Source organism: Hyla sarda, chromosome 9 (assembly GCF_029499605.1).
Source record: "Hyla sarda isolate aHylSar1 chromosome 9, aHylSar1.hap1, whole genome shotgun sequence".
In the NCBI taxonomy this organism is placed as follows: Eukaryota; Metazoa; Chordata; class Amphibia; order Anura; family Hylidae; genus Hyla; species Hyla sarda.
The window spans coordinates 153868687-153894071 of NC_079197.1; the positions used below are offsets into that span (position 1 = coordinate 153868687).

At 44.1% G+C, this 25385-nt stretch overlaps 1 protein-coding gene across 7 annotated transcripts in view; it reads right to left on the reverse strand.

Annotated features, from left to right (window-relative positions):
* ZNF185 (zinc finger protein 185 with LIM domain) overlaps window positions 1–21331 on the reverse strand; it is a 186686-nt gene extending 165355 nt beyond the window's left edge. For 5 of the 7 annotated variants that reach the window (XM_056539639.1, XM_056539638.1, XM_056539637.1 and 2 more), the window contains exons 1-2: window positions 21222–21331; window positions 19059–19389 (exon numbers count right to left, since the gene is read on the reverse strand). The gene's annotated coding sequence lies outside the window, so the exon portion shown is untranslated. Of the gene's footprint in view, window positions 1–15933; window positions 16165–19058; window positions 19461–21221 lie in introns of those variants that run through there. The other 2 variants (XM_056539634.1, XM_056539636.1) reach the window with 2 other exon arrangements.
* Window positions 21332–25385: the final 4054 nt, after the last annotated feature.

Consider the following 25385-nt stretch of genomic DNA (forward strand, 5'->3'; position numbering starts at 1 on the left):
TTTGGCATACGGTTTTCAATACGGTTCCGTACGGTTTTCACATTGAAAACGTATACGGGAACTGTATTGCAAAAACGTGGTGTGAACCCAGCCTAATAATGATCAATAAACATATGGGGGAGATTTATCAAAATCTGTCCAGAGGAAAAGTTGCTGAGTTGTCCACAGCAACCAATCAGATCGCTTCTTTCATTTCTTAGAGACCTTTTTAAAAATGAAAGTAGCAATCTGATTGGTTGCTATGAGCAACTCAGCAACTTTTCCTCTAGACAGGTTTTGATAAATCTCCCTCATCATCAATAAATTGCTGCTACTGGACAAATTATAGTTGTATATAAAGGGGTTGTCTCACAAATAACACTTCTCCCCTATCCAATGTACTATAGCGAGTTGCAGGTAATGTTTTGTCACTGGAATGAATGGCATGGACAGTCAATCTAATCCATGAATAATAAGTCATTCATCGGTCCCGCCAAGATACTGCATGACCTCAATATCAGCCCAACAGATACCACATAATTATCCGAGACACAATCTTCTGTGTAGCCCAAAAGATTAAGGACATACAGTATGAATCATCAACAAACCTAAACCAGACTAATGATAATGTGATGTCCCAGTACAGGTACACAGTCCTGTACTACCTGTAGGCCCTGTCAGGTGACCTGGGGGCTCCCCTGCAGGGACTCCCCTTGTTCTCCTGTTAATTAATTAAATGTGGTGTATGTACCTTTAAGGTCATAGTCAGGATCCTTAGGTCTAGATAGTATACAGGACCTGTGGAGGTCTCAGGGACCTGTTGGTCACATGTTATGTTATACAGTTATATGATTTGTTGCAACATATACTCCCAAAGAGCAGCAGCTTTAAAGGGGTACTCCGCCCCTAGACATCCTATCCCCTATCCAAAGGATAGGGGATAAGATGTCAGATCGCGGGGGTCCCACAGCTGGGGACCCCCGGGATCTACCATGCAGCACCCACCTTTAGCGGCTTCCGGAACCGCTGGAGGTCCTCAGGCTGAGTCCATGTCCACCACGAGGACGGAGCATAGTGACATCATGGCTCCGCCCCATGTGACGTCACGCTCCGCCCCCTCCCATAGGCTTGCATTGAGGGGGCAGAGTGTGACATCACACGGGGCGGAGCTGTGACGTCACTATGCTCCGTCCCTGTGATTGCCAGTAATCAGACCTGGAGCGAACATGCTCCGGGGACTGATTCTAACGGGGTGCGGCGTGGAAGATCACGGGGGTCCGCAGCGGCGGGACCCTCGCGATCAGCCATCTTATCCCCTATCCTTTGGATAGGGGATAAGATGTCTAAGCCCCGGAGTACCCCTTTAACCTATGACCCACAGCTTGACCAATGGGCTTTAGTCCAGCCCCCTCACTATCTAAAGGGGCACTTGAAAATGGTAGTGAGAGATCGCCGAAACGTTGTAATCCACATCATGGAATAAATTCACGTTTTTTGGACTTTACTACTGTGGTGTTCTGCCTTCATCCTTTACCTATATAAAGGGGCAGCCATCTTTAATTAGCTCTCTTTCCTCAGACTCTTCTGAGAGTGACATCAAAGTCTTTGCTGAAGCAGCTAGAGGCCTTAGAGACCAGTGTTCAGCATCTGGGGTACCACCAAGCTACAACTCTCCAGTAAGTCTACAAGTCTATGTCTGCTGTCCCTGAAGTTAATCAAGTCCTGCACATAGTACAAGTCAAGTCTAAGTATTGGTCCAGCAGCTGCGAGGTCCTCTGGGTCCTGGCCACCTCTCTGGGAATTCTGGCCATAGCTGTGAAGATAATTACACCTGTCTTCTATACAGTAAAGCCTCTGTTTACCCTCAACTGGTTGTTGACTCTTTATTCACTACTCGCCCGTGGGATAGCGGAGAAAATCCGGGCGTGTGGTGTTCCGCAACCCAAAAACCACACTGGCGTCACGAACACATAGGGGTTAACAACATCTGATCCCACCACTCGCACCGCAACACCCGTGGTCCCGCCATTCACCGCAGTGGTGCACCACAATAACCTACAATGGTTGTATTTAGGTAAATTCCCAAGACATGACTGTGGATAAGATAAAGCAATGGGATGTGGAGGTAAGTGATTATTTTGTACATATGCATCATAACAAAAATCAATTAATAATAGTGCCTAAAATTTAACTTATATTTATTGTCTGTTAAAAAAACACCCAATTCGTGAGCTTATCACCTTTAAAAATGACAGATACAGGCCTCAAAAGAACCTGAGTGTAAATAACCCAGGATTTACAATGTCCAGTGCTGCATATTATTGCGACCGGTAAAGGACAATAATACTCCAATAATCCGCGCCCTGAGGGCACGGATTATTGGAGTATTATTGTCCTTTACTGGACAGACAAGGAGGAATCCCCTTTAGGCATCACATAGTTAGATCCCCCCTTTAGGCAGCACATAGATTCCCCCATGTTAGGCAGCACATAGTTAGATCCCCCCTTTAGGCAGCACATAGATTCCCCCATGTTAGGCAGCACATAGTTAGAGCCCCCCTTTAGGCAGCACATAGAGCCCCCCTTTAGGCATCACATAGTTAGATCCCCCTTTAGGCAGCACATAGATTCCCCCATATTAGGCAGCACATAGTTAGAGCCCCCCTTTAGGCAGCACATAGAGCCCCCTTTAGGCAGCACATATTTAGATCCCCCTTTAGGCAGCACTGGTATTATTTCACAGCCAAAAAAGGTATTTTTTTATTTTTATTTGAACAACTGTCACACCAAATGTGATTTGCACTAGTGTGACAATGAGCAAAAAAGGTTGCCACCGGAGTTCCCCAACCAGGGTGCCTCCAGCAGTTGCAAGACACACGGACTGAACTTATAGCCCTTTTAATACTGTAGTTAGTTGCTTGAAGGAAATTAAGTTTTACACTGGAGTACCCCTTTTAACCAGCGGTTCCCTCCCAACCAGGGTGCCTCCAGCTGTTGCAAGACACACGGACTGATATTTGAGCCCTAAAAAGGGCTTTTTTGGGTGCTGTCCTTAAAGCAGATGTTACACTAGTGCTTTAGGAGTAAAGTGGACCCTGAATACACCACCTAGCAGCAACCTAGCTATCGCTTTCCCTATACAGCAGGAGCAGCTTCTCTGTCCCTCCCCTTCCTAAGCCTGCAGCATGCTGAATGAGGGTAAAATGGCATCCGTGCAAGAGGTAGGAGGGTCTGGAAGGGAGGGACTGCTGCTGATTGGCTGTAATGTGTCTGCTGACTCTGACTCACAGGGTCAAAGTTTACTGCAATGTTAAAGTATAGGGGGCGGATCGAACTTCACATATGTTCGCCCGGCGATGCGAACACGAACATACTAAGTTCACTGGGAACTGTTCGCCGGCGAACAATTCGCGACATCTCTACTAAACACTTTAAGTGGCCCACACTTTACAAGTGGCTTACTACCGGCCACCCAACAAAACAAACTTTCAAGGTGTTACCTCACACCACTGCCACTTGTCACACAGTCTGCTTCTTGAGACTGCAGCCTTTCAGTACAATTCCCATCTGAGGGTCAGATTTCTCTCAGCCTCACCAACAGACTAGTTTTTAGCTAGTGTGATGTCCCAGTACGGGATATGCATCTCACAATCCTTTCAGCTTGAGTCCCTGCACATCCCCAGGGCTCACCTGCATTGTACCCCTATAATGGTCACATGGTTATTGATCAAATGACAATAGTTGTCACATGTTAAAGTCACATGTTTTGTTACCCAGAGAGCACCAGGTGACCAGATGACCCACAGCTAGCCTATGGGCTCCTTGCTCAGTCCCCCTTTATAAGAGGGGGAGGTACTACAATCACTCTCTTCCTCCACACTTTCTGCTGAGGTCAAGTCCAGTCCAGACATCTCAGAGCCAGTGTCCAGCACATCTGGAGGTCTCAACCTAAATTACAGCCACAATTCAGTAAATCAAGTCATCTATGTCGGCTGTCACTATCTTCAGTCAAGTAAAATTTATTATAGTCAGTGTGGCTGTCCTACAGTCTGTCAAAGTCACTGCAAGTCCCAGCAGGCTGCGAGGTCCCCTGTGTTACTGGTCACCTCTCTGGGATCCTGGCCGAGCTGTAAAGACTATTACCATCTGTCCTGCCTAACTAGGACTAGTGGAGCTACCTTTGGGTGGTTACATAGGCAAACCCCACCCTGGCGTCACGAACATTGAGGAGTTAATACCATCTGCCCCATACACCTCATATCACACCCCTGTGGCACACCACACTAGTTTTATCCCATTAACCAGCTGAATTTCGCACCGCCGGGTGCAGCAGGGAGATCCTGGGGGTCCCCAGCCGCGGGACCACCGCTATCAGACATCTTATCCCCTATCCTTTGGATAGGGGATAAGATATGTAGGGGCCGAGTACCCCTTAAAAGGATGGACAGTGCTTACAAGGTAAAGGTACTACCCTTAGCCCATTGGCTGTCACCCACAGACATAGAAGGCTTTTATGCAGGTGATTTTTGCAGTCAAAGGGAAATCCCCTTGGAGATGACACATGCCAAAAAAGCCACTCTGATCTAGTGTATGCAGTTTATGGCTGTAAGTCTATTTTGGGCATTCATTTCACACTAACCTCAAGCTATGTTGTAGTTTTACCAGACAAATATTTGCAATTGAAAGTTTGGGTTAAAATCGTGTTGTTGTTTTTATTTAAGTGGCATACTTAAAGGGATACAGTCATGATATACAGTTCATTGGTCCTTAATAAAAAGATGAAAGGCAGCACTCACCACATCTTCATAAAGTGCTTTATTTCTTCCATGATCAGTGGGGGACACTACGTGCGGGGGCTGTACAGGATCGACACGTGTTTCGCACTTAACCGCGCATCTTCTGGCTCGTCACGCCCCCTCCCATAGACATGAATGGAGGGGCGTGGCATGATGTCATGAGGGGGCGTGGCTGTGACATTATGTCCTAGTCTCAGAGGCAGCACCCAGCACAGAATGCCGGGAGCTGCACTGAGATCGCGGAGGGTCACAAGCGGTGGGACCCCTGCCATCATACATCTTATCCCCTATCCTTTGGAAAGGGGATGAGATGTTTAAAGCCGGAGTACCCCTTTAATATTGTCTTTCAACTGATTGTTAGATACAATGAACTAAATATACCGTATTTTTCGCCGTATAAGACACTTTTTCTTGGGGGGGAAAGTTGGTGCGTCTTATAAGACGAATACACACACCTATCGTGTCGGTCCCTGTGGCCATCAACGGCCGGGACCCGCGGCTAATACAGGATATCACCGATCGCGGTGATGCCTTGTATTAACCCTTCAGACGCGGCGATCAAAGCTGACCACCGCGTCTGAAGGGAAAGTGACACTAACCCGGCTGCTCAGTCGGGCTGTTCAGGACCGCCACGGTGAAATCGCGGCGTCCCGAACAGTTTACAGGACACCGGGAGGGACCTTACCTGCCTCCTCGGTGTCTGTTCCGTGCCGGGATCCCCTGCATGGCCGGCGCTCTCCTTCGACGTCATCACGCACGCCGTCCCGTCATTCAATAGGAGCGGCGTGCGTAGCGACGTGATGACGGCGACGGAGAGCGTGGATCCCGGGGAAGAAGATGTCTGGAGCGTCTGGGACACCCCGGGGAAGCGGCGACAGCGATGGAGCGACATCCAGGGCAGCAGTGACGAGCGGTGACGGGTCCGGAGTGGCGGGGACACGTGAGTACTACCTACTATACCAGTAGTCTTCCACCTGCGGACCTCCAGTTGTTGGAAAACTACAACTCCCAGCATGCCCGGACAGCCAACGGCTGTCCGGGCATGCTGGGAGTTGTAGTTTTGCAACATCTGGAGGTCCGCAGGTTGAAGATCACTGTTGCATGCAGAATCTTTTTTTTCTAGATTTTGCACCTTTAAAATTGGGTGCGTCTTATATGCCGGTGCGTCCTATAGGGCGAAAAATACGGTAGTTATAGTGACTAAGACAATTCTACGTCTCCTTGGTAAATAAATGGTATTTCTCTGGCCTATTATCTCCTAGGAGAGGTTTGTCCAAGCATTCCTTACAGAGAACATGTAGAATCCTGCTCCGCAAAGAAGGGGACTGTAGTAAAGCAATAAAACATCTATTAAGCCAAAACCAGTTACTTATGTGCTGGAAAAAGAAACAGCAGTCCTTATTACAGGCCTAGATTAGGACTGATGTAGGTCTGGTTTGGAGCTGAATTGTTGGATAGTGCAAGTATCAATTACAGATTTATGACCAAACTTTGGATGAACTTTACAGCATTTTGCCATATTATTACCACATACTTTAAGAACATCTTACTTTACTAAGTTGACAAAGAGTCACCTTAGTGGAATGTGTTATGTGTATTTCTATGAGCTGCATTGTTGATACGCCATATGTATTGTAGGAGATTAGCTCCGTAGAACCGGTCATACATCGGCAAAAAAGGCAGTCAGAGACAGGAACGTTTAAATGGTAGCAAAACAAATACAGCCTTCAACTTCAGGCACAAACAAATACAAAATAACACCTGCTTGTTCAGCACAAACTACACAAATTCTTTCCTCTCTGTACAGGTGGCTTACTACCAGCCACCCAACAAAACAGTCACCAAAAATGTGTTACTCACAGATGGTAAATGTCTTTTTTTTTTTTTTAAGCTGCCCAACTCAGGGCTCCAACTGGCATCAGATGTTCCTCACAGCCTCTCAGTGCAGACTCGGTTACACCTTTTGTAAGCACAGTATGAATCAGTCTCAGCACCTGTGCTGACTTGGGGCCAACCTTAAAATCTGGACAGGCCTAGGGAAGGGGATGACAGGCCTCACCACCAAATTTGCCTTTCATCCCATAAAAATCCAGGCCCGATTACCGGACTTACCAAATTCAAGCAAAGTCTTGCCAGGGATTTTAACTATTTCATGATGGATCCCAATATCTCACTCAGCTTTCCCTGAATGAGATATGCACTTTTTGAAACCTGGTAATTACATATCACAGGTACTTTGGGGAAATATAGCGATCCCTACGACCATTTCTATCACTGTCCTACAGTATATAAAACTTATCCATACCTAGTGCAAGCAGTCAAAGCCATATTGGTTGGTCATTGGACAATTTGTTGTCTTACATAATGGACCAACCCCCTATTTGTACAGACTGTATGTGACTTCATGGGCAATTGATGACCTGTCATGGTTTATGGTCATGTTTTATCGTGAGGCTTGACTAGGACTATTAGCTGATATGGATGACACACATTCTTACATGATTACTATACAGTCTATTACAGACAAGACAGCAAAGAAGTGCAGCATGGTCATGTATGAAGAAGTCACCACTGGGAAACAAACATAATGACAAACTGACAGGCTGCGATCACTATGATGTCACTTAGCAAAGTTATAAAATCAAGTTTTACCTCTAAGCTCAAGAGTCATAGAGGGAACGTTGAGCTGCAGTATGCATGCCTCCTCTCTCCCCCATGTCCTCCCTGTTCTATATGATTAATGTACAGAGTTTGGATTCCAGCACTAAGCCTTGCATATCAATCATGCAGGACAGGGAGAGGTGGGGGAGGAAGGAGAAGTGCATGCTGCATGATATAGAGTTGAGAGACTCCTTTAAAAGTGTACTCCGTTGCCCCAGTGTTCGGAACATTTTGTTCTGAACGCTTGGAGCGGGCGGTCGTGACGTCACTGCCATGCCTCTCAATGCAAGTTTATGGGAGTGGCCGCCACGCCCCCTCCCATAAACTTGCATTGAGGGGGCGTGCATTGACGTCACAAGGGGGTGTTGCCGTGACGTCACAACCCCAACCGCCGGCACCCAGCGTTCTAAATGAATGCTGGGTGCTGCACAGAGATCATGGGGTCCCAGCTGTGGGACCCCCGCAATCAGACATCTTATCCCCTATCCTTTGGATAGGGCATAAGAGGTCTAGGGGCGGAGTACCGCTTTAAGCCTTAACCTTGAGAACACTCCCAAAAACTCTTTGGAACAGCACAGAAAAGCTCCCTTTCGGGCATAAGCCTGCCCCTTTTGTGGACCGGTTCTGGCAGTGCATACATGTGGTGTATATTAGTGTCTTACACCACTTTGATTTTACAAACTGTTGGAAAATATCCTTAAGCAATGTTGGGCATTTCTGATAAAGACCCTCGTTATCTTTTAGTGCTAGATGGAAACAAACTGATTAGACCCTACATATATAACCTACAATGTTTAATTAAAAAAAAACTGTATATTAAATACTATACAAGGAGGAAAAATAATGGAAAAAATGATGGCAATAATACACTATATATGTGTTCACGTCACTAGCTGCAGCACATTTATAATTGGCTTATCGTCATCTCTTCCGCCTCTCCTATACTTAGGTCATCCTAGCACTATTCAATGCAAATTGAAGGGAGGAAACTCAATGTGCGGTTACATCAGTGCTAATTTTAATAGCAGTGTCATGAAAAAAAGTTCCACACACTAAATACATTTATACTGAATGACTCAGATACAAACTTGACTATTGGTTGTCAAACCACATTCTGCATTCATTCTTGGGTTGGGGGGGGGGGGGGATTATTGCCTCAACCGCCCTGTATAATAGGGCCTACGATCAGCTCGTCCATTGGCTGATTTTTTTTTTTTTAGACCTGTCAAAAAATGTATCAGTCATTGGTCACACGTCTCTCCGTGTAATAGTGGATGTGCATCCCATGGCTAACTGCAGCAAATACAGATATTGTTTTGCGCCTCCCCAACCAAATACTCGGGCTGTGAAATAAGCTCTGCAAATGAGCACAGATATATGAGATTGGCGCTCAATTACAGCACGCCCACCAATACTCTGCATGCAGAAAGAATGAACAATCAATGACTATCTCTGGTATCAGAAAGATAGCAGACAACATCAGAAGAAATCAATTAAAAAAGATAATATTTAGGCTCTGTTCACTCTGCTGTCATGGTTTCCATTACGACAGAAGCCATGACATCAATAACGGACATGCCAGATGGCTGACGCCAATTGCACCCGATAGACTTAATTGACTTCTAAAGAGATCTATGGGGTTCCGACCTGCTGTCCATTGTTTTGAAGGGGAAAAATGAGACGGCATGCTTTATTTTCTTCCCGTTAAATCTGATGGTAGTGTGAACAGAGCCAAAAAGTATTAATCAAATTGGAATTTAATATGTTAAATGGTCACAAACTTTATACATAAATCAATAGTATAAGCAAATATATTCTAAGAAAGTTTGTAATATATCTTATTAGAGAAAAATGCATCTTTCTCTAGTTATTAGTCTCCTTTCCTGCTCTCACTTTCTCCTTAAACTCATCAAAACTGCTAAAACCTATCAAGAGACGTATCAGCTCACAGTAAGATCAAGTTTCATGCTGATTATAGAGGTTTATCAGGAAAGGGGGGGGGGGGGTGAGCTGAAGAGTGAAACAGAGGCATAGGGAGACACAAACAGGCTACAGATCGCTCTAGTAAGTGTTATAGTTTACCACACTGCTGGCTTCACAGCTTACACTGCTCAGTACTGCTCTTTAATGTCCTCCATGCTTCTGCTGCTTCTTAGGGTGTACTATAGAGATATAGTGCAGCAGGATCCCCTTTTCTGTGTGTGCAGTATATTAGAGACATTATAGAAGTTACGATTCACTCACTCAGTGTACAGAGCCCCGCTTGTCCTCAGTGTATAGAGCCCTGCTTGTCCTCAGTGTAAGGAGCCCTGCTTGTCCTCAGTGTAAGGAGCCCTGCTTGTCCTCAGTATACAGAGCCCCGCTTGTCCTCAGTGTACAGAGCCCCGCTTGTCCTCAGTGTACAGAGCCCCGCTTGTCCTCAGTATACAGAGCCCTGCTTGTCCTCAGTGTACAGAGCCCTGCTTGTCCTCAGTATACAGAGCCCTGCTTGTCCTCAGTGTACAGAGCACTGCTTGTCCTCAGTATACAGAGCCCTGCTTGTCCTCAGTACACAGAGCCCTGCTTGTCCTCAGTATACAGAGCTCTGCTTGTCCTCAGTATACAGAGCCCTGCTTGTCCTCAGTGTACAGAGCCCTGCTTGTCCTCAGTGTACAGAGCAAAAAAAGATTACACCAAGAGGGGTCAGGGTCAAAACAACAGTTAATTACCTTTGACTCAGGGATAAACCCTGAGCCACTAGTGCCCTTATTATTCCCACCCCTAAAACATAGCTTTTATTAAGCACATGTAAAATATATTGATGGTGAATATGGAACTCTAAAACCACAGTCTCAGCTGGTGTGTCTGTCACTATTCACTTAGTATCACTTTTGTCACTCATAGTGCTCAACTCTATAGTGCACATACACCAGTGGTCTGCAGTACCACAGTGTTAGTTAACACCACCAGAGACTGACTTAAAAGAAGAAACTATGCCGCCTCTACATGTTTCACTGCTATCGCAGCATCCTCAGGAGGAACGGGCATCCTGCTCTAATATGCATGGAGGTCTCCCTGACTCTTCCGGATGACAGATATTGAATAATTGGATATTTTGTGCGGCCATGTAAATCATTATCCATGTACAGCTCCTAATAATGACTTTAAAGGGCTGCACGTTTGATCATACCTTGTAGAGGATCGGCAAACCAGTGGCAATCAATGAGATCATTGTTTGGGCACTTGAGTTTTAGTTTACACCTACTATTACTTGGCTTAGGAACATAGAAGATAAATTCCAAGGCAAGCTCCATAAACTTAGAATTCTCTTTTATTTAAAATTAATTATTAATAGCACAAGTACATGCCATCATAAAGGCAAATGGCATGAGACCAACATGTTTCGAGCAGCTAGGTGCTTCTTAGTCATAGTCTATAAAATAACATGCATTGGAAATATTTAAAACAAATATTGACCATTCCACACAGAGATAGTTCGTAAATATACCTGATGCAAGGGGGGGGGGGGGGGGGGGGGTGGTACAAAAAAAACATTAGATCATTAAGTTTTAACCATGTAGTAAATCCATACAACCTATCATAACCCTTACAATAAAAAAAAAAAAAAAACGAAAAGTGAAAAAAGATAAGTTGGCTTACTTCAGGCAGAAGCAATGCGCCAACATTTTGCTGCATTATTTTGGCGTACAGCACAGAGTTTTAGTTTGCAACCCCTTTTCACTCGTGTCACGCTCCTTTCCCTTGTCGAGCCAGGCCCATCCTTTTGTTTTTTTTGGCACATGCACAGCATAATAAATGTGTTCTGATTTAACAATTTTGGGGCATGAGGAACCAAAATTCTGGCACAGCAGGCATAGTCACGTTGGATATCGGACTAGACTAGAAGCACATTATTTTGATCGCAGTCTCTGTGTTGGAAGTTGTACTAGTTTTCACCTCTTGGTGGAAAAGATGTCCGAGACTTTCACCACGAAATGCTCAAGAGGGATGGGTGCTGCTGCCCCTTGACCAAAGTAGTCAAAACCAACTGGGCGAAGCCCAATAATAACTGATACAATTATACACTCATGTCATACAAAGGTTGGTGGCATTGATATAGCCAACTGGGCAGATAACTTTTTGAAAAACAAAAATTGTAAAACCAGTTGAAGACAGCTTGTTGGAAGGGTAACCCCAACTATTAACTCAAAGGAGACCTTTAAGTATATTTACAAACATAAAGAAAAAGAAGGACACTTTTAGATCAGCGATACAAAAACACAAGGTCATTTTCAAAAAGAAATACCATGAAAGTGCATTACTGAAGAGTCTGCGAGGCCGGAGAACAATAGGTATAGCTTTCAAAGAAAAGAGATGCTTTGTGGTCACATATTTGTCAGATCTTTAGAGCCTTTATAAACGCGACGTCTGCAAACAACGACTTGTATAGTTCCTAGATACACAAGATAATTGCAAGGTCTTCGCTTAATGGTTAGGCAAATACAATGGTAGACAAGAAAAAATGAGATAAAAAAAAAAAAAAACAGAATAGACACACTTTCTGGGGGCCAGTCTATTTGTGCAACATGTTTGTTGTGTGTGCCTCTCTCGAAGGTCATATGCTGTCTGATTCTTCGGCAAAAACAAAAAGATTTCGATAGTTCTGGAAAATTTATCATTAATGACAGTATTAAAAAAAAAAATTAAGTAAAAATGTTAGCAAGCATGATAAGAAAAAATTATAAAAAAAACTTATATAAATAATAATATAAATAATAAAAAATAATTATGATAATAAATAAAACAATTATGATAATAAAATAATAAATTGAATTAAATAAAAATAATGAATAAAATAATAGTAATAAATACAATAATAATTAAGAATTATTATTATTAATAATAATAATTATTATTATGATAAAATAATAATATAACATTATTAAATAAAATCAATAATAATAATAAATAAAATAATAATAATAAAGGACACATTGCTCATAAAGCTGAACCAGATGACCAAAAGTAACCTTAACCAGTCGCATGTCTAAAGCGTTGTGGTATGAATTGTGTAGTAAAACACTACAATTAACAGTTTATTAGAATGTAGCAAATAAAAGTTACATAATACAATACAAGCCTTAAAGGGAACCTGTTACAATGAAAATTCAGTCTAATCTGTAGGCATCATGTATAGAGCAGTTATCTCCAAAGTATGACCCTCCAGATGTTGCAAAACTACAGCATGCTGGGAGTTGTAGTTTTGCAACATCTGGAGGGCCAAAGTTTGGAGACCACTGTTCTAGAGAAGGAGGAGCTAAGCAGATTGATATATAGTTTTGTGGGAAAAGTCCCAGGATAACTTGTTATTTATTCATATAAATAATTTCTAATTCGGGCTAAGTAGTCAAGTGGGCGGTCCTAGTTAGTGATTGACAGCTCTCTCTATGGGCACACTAATACACAGATGGCAACAGATACACACAAATACACAGATAAATCACTGAAGAATAGAAAAAACTTAACTTTTAATATATATTTATACTACAACTGTATAGGAGCACTAGATCAAGATAAAAAGCTTTCAATTACAAAACTAAGGTAAGAAATATACAACCTATAGGGTCACACTACAGGGAACCAAGATTATTTACATCGACAACCAGGGGTTGCTTAGTTGGGGTCCAGCATGCAGTATCAACTCCTAACACAATACTTAGGATACATGGAAAAAATATACACACATGTCCCAACGTATTTCCTTCAGGTGGTGCCGGCATCATCAGAGGAAAATACTGGAGCATATGTAAGGTAAGAAGTTTACAACCTACAGAGTCACACTGCCATTGGCTACCGGGGGCTCCTAAGCAGTGGTTCAGTATACAGTATCAACCCCCGAAACCATTAGAACAACCAAAAGGATACATAGACAAAATTAACACAGGTCCCAACGCGTTTCCCTCAAGTGGTGTCGGGATCATCAGGGGAAAATTCTGGAGTAAAGGTAACTAAGGTAAGAAGTATACAACCTACAATGTCACACTGCAATTGAGGGTACAAAGATTATTTACATTGGCTACCAAGGGCCCTTAAGTAGGTGTCCAACATGCAGTATCAACCCTAAAAACACTCAAAGGGATACATGGACAAATTAAATACACACTAAAACAAGACACAGACAGTGCTCCGTAGTGCGATACCGTTGCAAACCAGGAATGGTATAATAAAAGTGGCGCTTACCACATAAAGTTACACTCCGCCAAGTGTAACTATGGAAAAGAGTAGTGGTTTTTGGTGCCTGCAGCCGCTCCACATCCAACCTCAAATATAAAAGCCAAAATTCCTCCAACGTAACAATGGGATTCAGAGGCGCTGGACACACAAAGTAGAGGGATCTCAAGTTTAATCACCCATGATGCAACGCGTTTCACAGTAAGACTGTGATGAAGCAGTTTTACTGTGAAACGCGTTGCATAATGGGTTATTAAACTTGAGATCCCTCTACTCTGTGTGTCCAGCGCCTCTGAATCCCGTTGTTATGTTGGAGGAATTTTGGCTTTTAATTTAAATACACAGGTCCCAACACGTTTCCCCCAGATGGAGCTAGGATCATCAGGGGGACAATACTGAATACTGCATGGAATACATTGCCATCAATGGGAACCAGCAATGTCTTAGTGCGGTCCAATTCATCTTCACCTGGGCGGAGATTCTGCAGTGTGAACCCAGCCTTAAAGGGCATGTCCACCTGTGATACTACATAAGTATTGTACATTACGTAACATGTACTGATCCCGAGTTACAGCCTATACTGTACAGACAACTGCATTAACAATTTTAGAGCTGAAATCTCCCAGCATTCTTTTCTGCACAAAGTTTTTATTCTTCAGTCTTTACACCAGTTACTGCACAGTGATCTGTGGAACAATCGGGCTCAGCAGAATTTTGACCGCAGCTCCGGAGCATTACTGTCCGTAATTCGGGATAAACACAAGATACATAAAGCAACGTATTTACAAACGTACTCGACTTATTCATATGACAAAGGCAAAACATGTTCCACAATGCAAATCTGTAACAGGGCTGCAAACCACCTATTGCTTTTTATACTAGTAACCTCTTATTGCGTAGTAGTGCATAATCACCCATCCGCCGTGCCTCCAGCTGTTGCAAAACTACAACTCCCAGCATGCCCGGACAGCCTTTGGCTGTCCGGGCATGCTGGGAGTTGTAGTTTTGCAACAACTAGAGGGATGCACCTACCTACACAATAGAATCACCTGCCTGTGCAGGAAACTCCTGTATCTAGGCCAGGGGTCTCAAACTCAAATTATCTGGGGGCCACGGAGGTAGCGCCCCTCACATATAATGCCCCCATCATGCGCCCCTCACATATAATGCCCCCATCACGCACCCCTCACATATAATGCCCCCATCATGCGCCCCTCACATATAATGCCCCCATCATGCACCCCTCATATATAATGCCCCCATCATGCGCCCCTCACATATAATGCCCCATCATGCACCCCTCATATATAATGCCCCCATCATGCGCCCCTCACATATAATGCCCCCATCATGCGCCCCTCACATAGAATGCCCCCACCATGCGCCCCTCATCATCCACCAGCAACACCCCCCCACCAGCAGTAGTACCCCCATCATCCACCAGCAACAACACCCCCCCATCCCCCCTACCCCCCTGTGATAATAGCATGAGCTGACAGATGATGGGGGTGCTACTGCTGGGGCGGGGGGGGGGGGGGGACATTAGGTAGTCAGCAGTTTCCCCACATTAGGAAGGTAGCAGTTTCCTCACATTAGGTAGCATAGATTCCCCACATTAGGTAGCCGTAGCACAGTTTCCCCACATTAGGTAGCATAGATTCCCCACATTAGGTAGCCTTAGCACAGTTTCTACAAATTAGGTAGCCATAGCACAGATTCCCCAATAGGTAGCGCAGCACAGTTTCCCCATATTATGTAGCGCAGCACAGTTTCCCCACATTAGGTAGCGCAGCACAGTTTCCCCACATTAGGCAGCGCAGCACAGTTTCCCCACATTAGGTATCGCAGCACAGTTTCCCCACATTAGGTAGCGCAGCACAGTTTCCCCACATTAGGTAGCGCAGCAGAGTTTCCCCACATTAGGTAGCGCAGCAGAGTTTCCCCACATTAGGTAGCGCAGCAGAGTTTCCCCACATTAGGTAGCGCAGCAGAGTTTCCCCACATTAGGTAGCGCAGCAGAGTTTCCTCACATTAGGTAGCGCAGCAGTTACCCCACATTAGGTAGTGCAGTACAGTTTCCCCACATTAGATAGCACAGCACAGTTTCCCCACATTAGGTAGCGCAGCAGAGTTTCCCCACATTAGGTAGAGCAGCAGAGTTTCCCTACATTAGGTAGAGCAGCAGAGTTTCCCCACATTAGGTAGCGCAGCAGAGTTTCCCCACATTAGGTAGCGCAGCACAGTTTCCCCACATTAGGTAGCCAAAGCTTGCATTGACGTCACTCACCGCGCGCACCTCTGCCAGGAAGTCCCCGCAGGCAGATGTAAGTAGCAGTTTGGTGACGGTGCTAGACTGGTTGCCCCCTCATATGTGCACCGGGTCCCATGTAGCAGTGTTTGCCGAAGTGTGTGAAGTCTTCCGGCATTTAGTGCTGCTTGCCCGAAGCAAAGATAAATGCCTGAGGAAATCACCTGCCCGGTCCCTGCAACTGCATGTCCTTTCATTCAGCGGCCCGGAGTTTGAGACCCCTGATCTAGGCATTCGGTATTATCCCAGATTCTGCACCATATAATTTAGATACCATCTCATCTGATTGGCAAGAAAACAAAGGCAGGGAGCGTGTTTACAAGCCAAGGACAGCACACAAAGGCAACCATAAAATGACTTCACCCTGTATACAGATGTAGCAGAGCCAATTCTGCAGAACTCTGGGACTTCGCTAGGATTAGCCGCACAACCTCACATAACACATGGAGAGGATTTAACCCCTTTTATGCAAATGTTGTATATAGAAGAAAAAAAAATCTTATGAGATACATTAGGCTGTAATAATCCTGAAGCTTTATTGGGCCATTAAACCTAATACGCAGATTACATCGAAAGCCTCTGGTGTAAATCACACACATGTACGTACATGTGGAATTTCGGCACTGGAGAGGTGTGAAATGCAGAAGCAGTCAAGGGTGCAGAGATTTCCAGCAAAGCGAACACTCATTCTGCTGACGTCTATCTCAACCAATCTCCCCATACCTATGCATGCTCGACTTGGCTGCGCATGCATGTGTTTTTAAGGTGAAGAAAGCTACTGCTAGACACCCCTGGTAGTGAATTATTTCCCCAATTAGAAAAATATTAGGCAGCACCTTCCATACCTATTGGCCGACTGTTCATTCTGCTGACAACTATCTCAACCAATCTCCCCATACAAATGGATGCTTGACTCGGTGGAGCATGCATGTGTTTTTAAAGGGGAACTCCACTGAAATTTTTTTTTTTTTAAATCAACTGGTGCCAGAAAGTTAAACAGATTTGTAAATTACTTCTATTAAAAAAATCTTAATCCTTCCAGTACTTATCAGCTGCTGTTATGATCCACAGGAAGTTCTTTTCTTTTCGAATTTCCTTTCTCTTTGACCACAGTGCTCTCTGCTGACACCACTGTCCCTTTTAGGACTGTCCATTTCAGAGCAGGAAAGGTTTGCTATGAGGATTTGCTTGTAATTCCTAAAATGAGGTGTCAGCAGAGAGCACTGTGGTCAGACAGAAAGGAAATTCAAAACGAAAAGAACTTCCTCTGTAGCATACAGCAGCTGATAAGTATTGGAAGGATTAAGATTTTTTAATAGAAGTAATTTACAAATCTGTTTAACTTTCTGGCACCAGTTGATTCAAAAGAAAATGTTTTCCAGTGGAGTACCCCTTTAAAAAAAGTATTAGGCAGCACCTTCCATACCTATTGGCTGACCGTTCATTCTGCTGACAACCAATCCCCCCCATACAAATGCATGCTCGACTCAGCAGAGCATGCATGTGTTTTTAAGGAGAGAAAGCTTCTGTCAGACACCACTGGTTCTGGCTTATTTCCCCCACAAATAACAGTATCGGGCAGGTAAAATCTGACATGCTTGATGCTTCACTCCTCCAAAATCTGTGGTTGGGTAAAAGTTGGCTTTCGGCTGTCCGGGCATGCTGGGAGTTTTAGTTTGGTTAGGAAACATTAGACAATCGACTAGTCCTGCTTGAAATCACCAGGCTCAGCTGATGTTTACGTAATATGAATAGGGGCCTAAAATACAACATTATAGTCAGCCTCGTTCCAGTCAGACATGGCTGATAACAGGGAACAATAGCATACAGTGGATGTATGAGATGAGGCTTATGGTCACTTGGTTATAGAAAAACTAGGGCAAGGCATTTCAGTTATATCTGGATGACAACTACGGTAAATAAAAATGAACATTATATATATCTTGTTTTTATTAAGTTGTCATACTGTATATATATTTTATAAGAAAAAAAAAAATATATATATATATATACACACACATACACACACACATATACAGTGTATATGTGTGTATTAGAGATGAGCGAATTTACAGTAAATTCGATTCGTCACGAACTTCTCGGCTCGACAGTTGATGACTTTTCCTGCATAAATTAGTTCAGCTTTCAGGGCTGGAAAAGGTGGATACAGTTCTAGGAGACTCTTTCCTAGGACTGTATCCACCTTTTCCAGCCCACCGGAGCACCTGAAAGCTGAACTAATTTATGCAGAAAAAGTCATCAACTGCCGAGCCGAAAAGTTCGTGACGAATCGAATTTACTGTAAGTTCACTCATCTCTAGTGTGTATATATATATAACTTTTTTATAAAATATATATACAGTAGGACAACTTAATAAAAATGAACATATATATATATATCTGTTCATTTTTATTAAGTTGTCATACTGTATATATATATTTTATAAGAATTTTTATATATATATATATATATATACACACACACACACACTGTATATGCATATGTACATACATAAAGTGAATAAATGATACACGTTATATCATAAGGCCAACCTATTAGCATCCAATAAACAATATATTTGCAATATAACAATATATTACTCGTTCCGGCAATTCAGTTAAAACCTACGGATCTACTTAGGAAATGTGTTGGACATACTGAACAAAAAAATAAAAGTATTGATAAAGGAGTCCTAGGCCTTTCTAGGGGGGTAATGTAAAGTAACCTTGTTACACAGTTTGCATTATTATCTGGTATTATGGCGGTTTTTATACGTGCAGACAGATATTTTGACCATAGTCCAGTGTTTTCCCAGCTATCTTATTATGTCGTAGAGCAGTATTTCCCATACAGCGCGCCTTCAGCTGTTGCAAAACTACAACTCCCAGCATGCCCGGACAGCCTTCGGCTGTCCGGGCATGCTGGGAGTTGTAGTTTTGCAACAGCTGGGGGCACCCTGGTTGGGAAACACTGACATAGACCAATAGATGTGAATGATTTAGAAGCCTGAGCCCAGGTCTGCAGAACCATACAGCCCCCCCCCCATTTAAAGCAGTAATAATAAATAATCCAGATAAAAAAATTAAAAAAAAAATGTTGTTACCTGTGCTGTAAGGTTCTCCAAGACCAGTGTGTATCTTAAAATTCCGACCTAGGTCTTCCCAAGCAAATCCCAATCCCAGGCGTGTCTGTAATACCTGCGTCCAGAGCTGTCAGGTAGATGTGACTCAGGTGTGTACCTGACTGAAGATGAGCTCTACACAGAAGAGCCAAGCCCAGGTCTCCGAAGCGGGGAGGAGTGTGCTGTGCCCTTCAGGGAACCAAACAGGTTTGTCCTCCAAATTCCTCCGTCCTCGTCCTCTTTTCTTACTAAGTGGGCATAGCTGCCACATTCTTCACATTCTCCCATAAGGCGTCATTGCTGACCCAGTATCCTGGAAACAAACACCCAACAGTTTTTAGTTTTTTTTGTGTGTTTTTTTTGTGGTTTAGTCACTGACTATCATCCTCGTTGAGTTTCAAGTATTTTATCATTGGACTCTTCATAAAGGGGACACCTTCAGATTTTTCCACCACAAAACCGGTTCGACAGCTTTGAGGAACGCAGTACATACACCTTTAAAGGAGTACTCCACTGCAAAAAAAAAAAATTTTTTTTTTTTTTAAATCAACTGGTGCTGGAAAGTTAAAGGGGTACTCCCTTTAACTTATTATTTATTTATTTATTTTTATCAACTGGTGCCAGAAAGTTAAACAGATTTGTAAATTACTTCTATTAAAAAGTCTTAATCCTGCCAGTACCTATTGGCTGCTGAATACTACAGAGGAAATTCTTTTCTTTTTGGAACACAGAGCTCTCTGCTGACATCACGAGCACAGTGCTCTCTGCTGACATCTCTGTCCATTTTAGGAACTGTCCAGAACTGCCCAGAGCAGCATATGTTTGCTATGGGGATTTTCTCCTACTCTGGACAGTTCTTAAAATGGACAGAGATGTCAGCAGAGAGCACTGTGCTCGTGATGTCAGCAGAGAGCTCTGTGTTCCAAAAAGAAAATAATTTCCTCTATGGTATTTAGCAGCTAATAAGTTCTGGAAGGATTAAGATTTTTTTTTTAAAGACGTTATTTACAAATCTGTTTAACTTTCTGGCACCAGTTGATTAAAAAAAAAAAAAAAAAAAATAGTTTTCCCCCGGAGTACCCCTTTAAACAGATTTGCAAGTTACTTCTATATAAAAATCTTAATCCTTCCAGTACTTAGCTGCTGTATGCTCCGCAGGAAGTTCTTTTCTTTTTAACTTTCCTTTCTGCCTGTCCACAGTGCTCTCTGCTGACACCTCTGTCCATTTTAGGAACTGTCCAGAGCAGCATATGTTTGCTATGGGGATTTTCTCCTACTCTGGACAGTTCCTAAAATGGACAGAGGTGTCAGCAGAGAGCACTGTTGTCAGACAGAAAGTAAATTTAAAAAGAAAAGAACTTCCTCTGGAGGATACAGCAGCTGATAAGTACTGGAAGGGTTAAGATTTTTAAATAGAAGAAATTTACACATCTGTTTAACTTTTTGGCACCAGTTGAGTTAAAAAAAAAAGTTTTCCAGTGGAGTACCCCTTTAAGTGTAATTCATTGTATAAATGTTTTGTGACAACAACAGGAGAAAAATATATCTTAAGGGTCTATTCACACGTACAGTATTATGTGCAGATTTGATCCACAGGATTTCAAGCTGTGTTCAGTTTACATTGGAATCTGCAGCAGAAAATCCTGCGCATCAAATCTGCGCAGAATACTGTACGTGTGAATAGACCCTAAAAGCTTCTGGCCTCAGGATGTCCCATGGCGACACCATATTTGAAGCTTTAGGCTTCTTACAGGTTGAAGTACAAATTACTTCACACAGAGGAACGTCTGCATGGAAAATATCCGTGCGGAAATTCCGTTGACAGCAAAGCGCCGGCAGAACATGCCTGCGCTAGGACCACTCGGAAATGCGCAGTCTCACACGCGGCAATGCATTTCTGTGCTGAGTACGCAGAAAGAATAGACATGTTTATTCCTTCTGCGGACACAGAAATTTGAATTTCCACGGCTGCGCAAAATTCTGCCATGTGAACAGAGCAGCAGAATCCCATTGAAATCAATGAGACTCTGCTGCTGCGGGATCTCCGTGCGGAAATTTTGCCACGTCAACATAGCCTTAGTCCACTACTCGATCTATACATTTATTTATCTTATCTATCTATCTATCTATCTAATATTTTTAAACCTTTAGTCAGGACTTAGTTGAAGCCGCTTTGGCAGTGATTACCGCCTCCAGTCTTCTTTTTTTGGGGATGAGGAAACAAGGTTTACACACAAGGATTTAAGTTTTTTTTTTTCCTGCCATTCCTCATTGTAAATCCCCTTAAAGGGGTACTCCGGTGGATTTTTTTTTAATTAACTGGTGCCAGAAAGTTAAACAGATTTGCAAATTACTTCAAGTACTTGTTGTATACTACAGAGGAAGTTCTTTTCTTTTTGAATTTCCTTTCTGTCTGACCACAGTGCTCTCTGGTGACACCCCCGTCCATGTCAGGAACTGTCCAGAGTAAAAGCAAATCCCCATTGCAAACCCATCCTGCTCTGGACAGTTCCTGACATGGACAGAGGTGTCAGCAAAGAGCACTGTGGTCAGACAGAAAAGAAATAAAAAAAGAAAAAAAAAAAGAAAAGAACTTCCTCTGTAGTATCAGCAGCTGATAAGTACTGGAAAGATTACTTTTTTTTATAGAAGTAATATACAAATTTGTTTAACTTTCTGGCACCAGTTGGTAAAAAAAAAATGGTTTTCCACTGGAGTACCCCTTTAAGCTCTGTAAGGCAGCATGGACACCATCAGTGGAAGCCATTTTCAGGTGTCCCCAGAGATGTAGCATTGGGTTAGGGCTCTTGTTGGCCCACTCAAGGACATTTACAGAGCTGTCCCTAAGCCGTTCCTGTGTTGTTTTGTCTGTGTTCTTAGGGTCATTGGGGGAGATTCACCAAACCTGTGTAGAGGAAGAGTGGTGCAGTTGCCCATAGCAACCAGATTGCAGCTTTCATTTTTAAAGAGGCTGTGAAAAATGAAAGCAGTGATCTGATTGGTTGCTATGGGCAACTGCACCACTCTTCCTCTACACAGGTTTTGGTAAATCTCCCCCATTGTCTGGTTGGAAGGTGAACCTTTGGCCCTGAACCTTTTGGACAAGGTTTTCATTAAGAATATCTCTGTACAGTGATCCATCAAGATAAAATGGTCTCGGGTTACAATATTTTCAACATATATTTTTTGGACTGTTGCAACTTGAAACCAAACTCAACAATGCCAAAAACTGTCTGGATCTGTGGCTCATGTGAATGGCTGGAAGAACTGACCAATCACAATGGGTATTATTGAGGAACTTGCACGGATTTGCTGTCTAGTAGTGTCTTATACCGTAGTATAGTGCAGTTCTGTGCTGCTCTTTACCTGTGGCACTACTAGCTGCTCCTATGAGGGGGTGGCTCCATTTTGTATCTCCGGTACACTGTACAGTACCCTGTCTTTTACATGTAAAGTTTTGCTTTATCTATATTAGTTATCTTGTTATTTTTCTTTAACATTAACATTTTGGGAACTATAGAACACATTTTTTCATACTAGTTTTCCATATAGTTTTGGTCCCGCGATACATGTTCATCCTGGAAGCAATAAATATTGTAACTTGAGGAACCACTGTACTTTCCTCCATTCAGCTTTTCCTTAACTCTGACTAGTCAGAGTCTGACTAACTCTGACTAGGAAATCAGGCACTGCCCAATACCATCTCTATAGTGAAGCATGGTGGCATGAGCTAGGTCCTAGCTCATTGAAAAACACCCCAACAGCATGATGCCACCATGCTTGACTATAGAGATGGTATTGGGCAGTGCCTGATTTCCTCCAGACATGATACTACCCCCACCATGCTTCACTATAGAGATGGTATTGGGCAGTGCCCGATTTCCTCCAGACATGATACTACCCCCACCATGCTTCACTATAGAGATAGTATTGGGCAGGTGATGGGCAGTGCCCGATTTCCTCCAGACATGATGCTGCCCCCACCATGATCACTGTAGGGATGGTATTGGGCAGGTGATGGGGCAGTACCTGGTTTCCTCCAGACATGATGCTGCCCCCACCATGATCACTGTAGGGATGGTATTGGGCAAGTGATGGACAGTGCCTGGTTTCCCCCAGACATGATGCTGCCCCCACCATGATCCCTGTAGGGATGGTATTGGGCAGGTGATGGGCAGTGCCTGGTTTCCCCCAGACATGATGCTGCCCCCACCATGATCACTGTAGGGATGATATTGGGCAGGTGATGGGTAGTGCCTGGTTTCCCCCAGACATGATGCTGCCCCCACCATGATCACTGTAGGGATGGTATTGGGCAGGTGATGGGCAGTGCCTGGTTTCCTCCAGACATGATGCTGCCCCCACCATGATCACTGTAGGGATGGTATTGGGCAGGTGATGGGCAGTGCCTGGTTTCCCCCAGACATGATGCTGCCCCCACCATGATCGCTGTAGGGATAGTATTGGGCAGGTGATGGGCAGTGCCTGGTTTCCTCCAGACATGATGCTGCCCCCACCATGATCACTGTAGGGATGGTATTGGGCAGGTGATGGGCAGTGCCTGGTTTCCTACAGACATGATGCTGCCCCCACCATGATCACTGTAGGGATGGTATTGGGCAGGTGATGGGCAGTGCCTGGTTTCCTCCAGACATGATGCTGCCCCCACCATGATCACTGTAGGGATGGTATTGGGCAGGTGATGGGCAGTGCCTGGTTTCCCCCAGACATGATGCTGCCTCCACCATGATCACTGTAGGGATGGTATTGGGCAGGTGATGGGCAGGGCCTGGTTTTCCCCAGACATGATGCTGCCCCCACCATGATCACTGTAGGGATGGTATTGGGCAGGTGATGTGCAGTGCCTGGTTTCCTCCAGACATGATGCTGCCCCCACCATGATCACTGTAGGGATGGTATTGGGCAGGTGATGGGGCAGTACCTGGTTTCCTCCAGACATGATTCTGCCCCCACCATGATCACTGTAGGGATGGTATTGGGAAGGTGATGGGGCAGTACCTGGTTTCCTCCAGACATGATGCTGCCCCTCCATGATCACTGTAGGGATGGTATTGGGCAGGTGATGGGCAGTGCCTGGTTTCCCCCAGACATGATGCTGCCCCCACCATGATCACTGTAGGGATGGTATTGGGCAGGTGATGGGCAGTGCCTGGTTTCCCCCAGACATGATGCTGCCCCCACCATGATCACTGTAGGGATGGTATTGGGCAGGTGATGGGCAGTGCCTGGTTTCCCCCAGACATGATGCTACCCCCACCATGATCACTGTAGGGATGGTATTGGGCAGGTGATGGGCAGTGCCTGGTTTCCCCCAGACATGATGCTGCCCCCACCATGATCACTGTAGGGGATGGTATTGGGCAGGTGATGGGCAGTGCCTGGTTTCCCCCAGACATGATGCTGCCCCCACCATGATCACTGTAGGGATGGTATTGGGCAGGTAATGGGCAGTGCCTGGTTTCCCCCAGACATGATGCTGCCCCCACCATGGTCACTGTAGGGATGGTATTGGGCAGGTAATGGGCAGTGCCAGGTTTCCCCCAGACATGATGCTGCCCCCACCATGGTCACTGTAGGGATGGTATTGGGCAGGTAATGGGCAGTGCCTGGTTTCCCCCAGACATGATGCTGCCCCCACCATGATCACTGTAGGGATGGTATTGGGCAGGTGATGGGCAGTACCTGGTTTCCTCCAGACATGATGCTGCCTCCACCATGATCACTGTAGGGATAGTATTGGGCAGGTGATGGGGCAGTGCCTGGTTTCCTCCAGACATGATGCTCAGAATCTTAAATCTTGGTTTTCTTGGCCACTCTGACATAGAGCCCTGATTGGTGGAGGCTGCAGTAATGGATGACCTTCTAAAAGTTTCTCCCATTTGCACACATGGAGGGAGATTCATCAAAACCTGTACAGAGGAAAAGTTGACCAGTTGCCCATAGCAACCAATCAGATCGCTTCTTTCATTTTTAAAAAGGCCTCTGAAAAAGAATGACCATTAGGTTCTTGGCCATCTCTCTCACCAAGATTGCTGCTCCAACCTTTGCGACAATCTACAGAATTCAGCGCTGAAAATCCTCAACAATTGCACTCCCTGTAAATATGGACTCAAAGTAAAGGAAGGATTTGATATTATACAAATTTACTGGTAGCCATGAAAAAAAAAAAAAAAAAAGTTAAAAATCCTATGTAAAATATCAAGAAAAATATTTCCAGTGAGATTGGGAAATAAAAATCTATGCAAAGTGACAAAACACACAAAATGGTTCATAGCCAAAAATCTTAGA